Here is a 5,740-nt window from a genome sequence, read left to right as displayed (position 1 = left end):
TCGATGTAAAATTAGTAAATTACTTAAATATAAATTGGATGTGCCTATGCCTGTCATGTAACAAGGCTAACTAATATTTCAAAAATCGTTGAATCAAAACCGAATTAACCAAAATGACAAACTAAATAAGAGATCATAGTTCAAAATATAGAAAACTTTGTGTGCCATCCAATGGTGCATGGTTTTGCTTGTGGTTTCATCTCTGTCTTGTGGAGTTGTCAGTCTTAAAAGGATATTGTAGAGACATACCAAGAGAACGTTAAAGAATATCCCGAGCAAAATACTAGGGATTCCACTTTAATGCTAAAGCAAAAACATGTTGAGATGGTGGATGAGTTTGACTAAAGAGGACGGTGTTTAACTTCAATTCCAAACCCAACCTGCCTCAACTCAACTTGTTTACGAGTCTAGTTACACTGGAGCCGGTTAATTAGATGCAATATAAATGTTAATACCAGAAGTCTAGAACATCGTACACTTTAAAAATAATATTTTGGTCTTTATATTTCTATGGGAGGGAACCCCTATTTTGCTTCTATGGGTCCAATTCAGTCTCTTAGACTGGATATCAAAAGTAAAGAACAAAACATGTTTTAGTTGTATTTTTAATGAGTTTAATTAATTAACCCCCTAGTTGACCACTTGCATTTAACAACCCTTTTGATTCTAAATCATGGTTTGCTCAACTTTTGTAGTGTTTTTGACTCGTCTAGAGGCTAAACACATAAAAGTTTGGTAAGTTGTAATAATTAAACTTTGTTTATCATAATTTTTAGAATAAAGTTTTAAAATAGATTGGTTTCAATTTATCATGTCATGTGTAACAGACTAACAGTTTATTTATATAAAAGAGTAAATAGTGAATAAATGAGTCCAACTCGTATTTAAGAACCACACATGTTTGTTTTATCTCATAAGACATCATCGTTCAAATGCTACAAAGACCATCCATGTTCTATGCTAAAACCATATATTTGGTCTTTTAATTATTACCTTTCATTAAAAACTTTAGAAATTTCCATAATGTGGATTTAAAGTGCAACTCTATCATGTGTCTCACACATGATCGGTAAAGTTGACATGTTAGTACCATCTATCTATGCAAAACATACAAAAGACACATGGTTTGTTGGAAAAATTGTTATTAGTGCATGAAATGATTTTTCACCAACTCTAGGTGAACTTAAATAATTGTTTTTATATAAAGCTACATAAACAATTATTTCCGGGTTGGCGTTCTATTTTGTGTGAACACTAGGATGAACAAAACCACATGCAAAACAGAGCTAAGATGTATGAAATATTGATGCTCGAAGTTGTGTTGTTGACTTGTTGGGACAACCAAAGCTATCACCGAAGTTAAATATCCATGTGGTATTTACCTTAAGCTTCTAACCACACCTTGAAAAAATATACACTCAACTTATCAACTATCACCCAAGTTAGAAGTCCACACGGTCTTTCCCTAAGCTTTATCAAAACTTTATCATGATTCACGAAGATGAGGAGAATCCAATATAAAGCGTATTGTTAAATCTTTAATTTAAATAGATAAACATAATCAAATAATTTCATCCATCAAAACATAAATTTATAACCATACATGGTAATCGGTCTTTAACGAAATCAAAGTTTGCTTCGATTTCAAAGGATAATAAGAAAAAAAAACCTTGTTTCAATTTCAAATAATAAACGTCTTTAATTTTGAATAATAAACTACCCATAACTCGCATTAAGTTAACTAATAATATAAGGAAACTAACGAGGATGAGATTCAAAACAAAGAAACTAATATAAAACAAATAAAATGAAACAAACTTCAATATAACGAGTGACTACATGGACAATTTTGAGATTTGATTTTCTTTATGAATCGGATCTCCATCGGTTTTTTATGGGCTTATTTTATTAGTTTCAACTTTCAACTTATTTAGCTTAGGCCTAATAATGTTTTATCTGGATTAAACTGTTGTTGTGTGAATAAATTATGGGCCTCTTTTGGATTTAAGCCTTATGCGGCTGCACAACCTGCACATGCCCTGATCCGGCCCTGATCGAAGTCTTCGTTTCCCAATTCTAGAGATTTTTTTATACTTTACATTTTCATATAAATCTCCATCTAACACATAAAGATCATGCCACAACACCGTTCATACCTTCAAAATTTAAAAATGGTATCTCAATATTTTTTTGGTATGTACATCAAGCATGACCAAAGAAAAAATTCATAAAACTCAAACATAAATTTAAGGATAAATTAAAGGATTTAATGATCGGGTTATTGAAGCTAAACAATTTCAACTTTCACCTATTGTCCGACATTAATCTCAATCGTGAACGCATTTTCCTCCAACAATCTCATACGTATTTTCCACGTCATCAAAAAACTATCCGTAAACATTTCCTAGAGTTAAAATTCTGACCAACAAGTTTCTGATTATTAAAATCCAATACCCGTTAATGAAATGGTAAACTCTCTTTTAACCCGACCCACTACCCATTGTTGTTGTACTTTTGTAGGCAAACCAATGACGCATCTCACAACTCATTGTCATATTCCGAATCACTGTACGGTATCTTCACAGATTGATCATATTTATAATAGAAATAATAAATTATACGTCATGATTACGTCCATTATAGCAACACCCTTTAAACTTAATTGATACATTCTGTTTTCAATTTAATTAATTAAAAAAGAATTGTTTTGAAAATCGCAGGTGATTTTGTTTGTAAAAGAATACACACATTATAATGGGAGTGAAACAAGTTATAAGGAATCTGGATGCTTTTCCACATGCAGAAGATCATTTGTTACAAAAAACACAATCTGGTGCTGTTGGTATGTTTTTTTTGTTTTTACAATAATATTTATATAAATCTGTATATGAATTTGTATTAGTGAGAGGTGTAATTGGAAAGAATGTTATAAATTTACATGAATGCACTCCCCAAGGCTGTGTGCACGGTTTGGTTTGGGTCAGTTTTGAGCTAAACCGAAACTTTGGTTTTTGAATTTTTTAAAACCTTTCAATTTTGGTTATTTCGGTCTTGAAGTTTTTGGGCCGAAAAATTTTTTGGCCCAAAATAATGGATTTGGGCCTAAATCATTTTGTTAAAGGATGAGCAAATGGTAGATATACCGGTACCAACTATTTGATGTTTCGGGAACAGTATGGTTCAGTACTTCGGTACCGGTATTTACTGAGTTTTTGTCTACGGTACCAGTACCGGTACCGAACCGAGCATTTTTGGTACCGGCACGAAGTTTTAAAGAAAATCGGGATCGGTACCGGTCCTCATCCCTATGTTAAACTGATTATTATACATATGGGCTAAAATATTTATTAAATTCTTTTAAATCACTCTTAAAATAAAAAAAAAATGAAAATTTATAAGTTTGGTTCGGCTTTTATAACATGCAAAACAATTCCCTAACAGTAAGTTCGGTTTTACAAAAACATAAAACCAAACCGTCGGTTTTTGTTTAGGTATGGTTTTTTCGGTTTCATGCCTTCATGGACACCCCTACAGTGTACATTATGCTGTAACAAGTCTCATTTTTGCCCTTATTTTGCAATCCTTAGATAAAAAAAGCAGACACACAACTTATTAATAAGATAGTCTGGATAGTGTTTGGTTTTGGTATATTTATATATACTCTTTGTATTTTTAATTTATGATCAATTTAATGATTTGTGTTAGTAACTTAGTATCTGGAGTCATTGTTAATCCCTTCTTTTTTTGGTCTAGTTTCAATTATAGGTTTGATCATAATGGCAACATTATTCTTGCATGAGTTAACATACTACATTTCTACATACGAAGTTCACGAGGTTTTTACTTTGTCATCACAAGTTTGAATCTATTAGAGCGTGTACTTTATGAATTTTAAACATTAACATGTTGGCAGATGTCCGTTGACCTGAAACGAGGCGAAACACTACCAATCCATATCAATATATCATTCCCGTTTTTACCCTGTCCAGGTATTTAAATATGCAGTCAATTATGTTTCGTTTCAAATAGTTATAATTCCTTTGTTTGGTCAGTTTTAAGTGTAGATGCTATTGATATGTCTGGCAAACATGAAGTGGATTTAGATACTAATATATGGAAGGTATGATTTACATTATGTTGTTACAGTTTAACATGTTCTTGATGCATTATTGTTCCTTATAACGATTAAGAGTTACTGTAGCTTCGGTTAAGTAGCGACGGGGTGATCATTGGGACCGAGTATCTATCTGATCTAGTAGAAAACGGGCATACATCTCATAGTCATGTGCACGGTAATTACTGCTTGTTTAACTGTGAATATGTGATCCTTATTTTCATAGTATGCATATGCTTGTGGAGTATATATGATGCACATATGCATGGTTCGGTTCTTACATGTTAGTTTGACCAGATAACGAGACTCATCACGATCCACACCAAACGCTTAAGGATGCATATGATGACAAGGCCGAAAATATGGTTAAGACTATCAAGCAAGCAATGGCTGATGGAGAAGGGTGTTGGGTATGTAATATACACTTTCGTTTCAAATTATTGAAACAAAGACTCTTATAATTATTGGATAGTCATTGTTTTATCCTTAACTGATTTAGGTTTATGGTGTATTGGATGTTCAAAGAGTTGCTGGAAACTTTCATGTTTTGGTTCACGGTTTGAACATTTTTATCGCACAAATGGTAAGTAAAACATGACGTTTCGTCTACTTTACAAATCTTTATTTAGTTAATTACTTTTTTTTTGCAGATTTTTGAAGGAGCTACACATGTTAATGTCAATCATACTATTCATGATTTATCTTTTGGCCCTAAGTATCCCGGGCTTCATAATCCTCTCGATGGAACTGACTGAATTCTTCATACTGCCAGTGGAACATTCAAATATTACATAAAGGTTATAATGTTATATCATTTGACAGTTAAAAGTGAAAGTAAACTCTCGTAACGTTCTATTCTTTCACTGTTATTGTAGATTGTTCCAACCGAGTATAAATACTTATCAAAAGAAGTCTTACCGACCAATCAGTTTTCAGTTACCGAGTATTTTTCCCCTATGAACGAATATGACAGGTCATGGCCAGGTTTGTGTCTTAAATGGATTATTGTTTGGTTCATGCTAAAATTACGCGTGGTATTATTAATTAAATATTTTTCTAATATGATTCAGCGGTTTACTTTTTATATGATCTTTCGCCAATTACTGTTACCATCAGAGAAGAACGACGAAGTTTTCTTCACTTCATAACTCGGTTATGTGCGGTTTTAGGTGGCACATTTGCTTTAACAGGTTTGTCTTAAGTCTTAACTCTTTTGCTAGAGGTTTATTTATAAACGAAAATAAAAAAATGTTAAATCTTTTTAAGACAAGAATTATTATTCTTGGTATTATTTTTGACAGGAATGCTTGACCGATGGATGTTTAGAATCCTGGAAGCGATGACAAAACCTGAGACTAGGCGTTCGATGTGGTAAAATTTGTCACAAACTTGATGAAGTAAGTTCCATATCACAGAAAATGTAATTTGCATATATGTTGGTTTAACAAAACCGACAGTTTTTTCATCTTCAGTCATAGGCTCGAGTTAACGATAGCGAAATAATGTGTTCTATGTGATGTTGGTTAATTCTAGTCAAGTCAAATTTATCATTAATTGATGAAAATAATGCATGAGTGACAGAACTGTGGTCTTAATATTATGCAATTCTATGTAATGTTGGTCAAA

General features: G+C 32.4%; 1 pseudogene across 1 annotated transcript; it reads left to right on the top strand.

The window, feature by feature from the left end:
• Nucleotides 1-2,726: 2,726 nt before the first annotated feature.
• On the top strand, nt 2,727-5,489 carry LOC143535144 (uncharacterized; annotated as a pseudogene). The gene is made up of 11 exons (XR_013135661.1): nt 2,727-2,842; nt 3,754-3,836; nt 3,914-3,989; nt 4,053-4,120; nt 4,202-4,292; nt 4,412-4,524; nt 4,614-4,697; nt 4,765-4,911; nt 4,990-5,098; nt 5,185-5,304; nt 5,416-5,489. The product of XR_013135661.1 is annotated as an uncharacterized LOC143535144 (transcript).
• The last annotated feature ends 251 nt before the right edge of the window (nt 5,490-5,740 follow it).

Source organism: Bidens hawaiensis, unplaced genomic scaffold (genome assembly GCF_021521415.1).
Source record: "Bidens hawaiensis isolate Kalapana, Puna unplaced genomic scaffold, B.hawaiensis_p1.1 tig00010387_1, whole genome shotgun sequence".
NCBI classification, from domain to species: domain Eukaryota; kingdom Viridiplantae; phylum Streptophyta; class Magnoliopsida; order Asterales; family Asteraceae; genus Bidens; species Bidens hawaiensis.
Note: the sequence above shows the minus strand (reverse complement) of the source record. Positions and strands in the feature narration are given on the sequence as shown.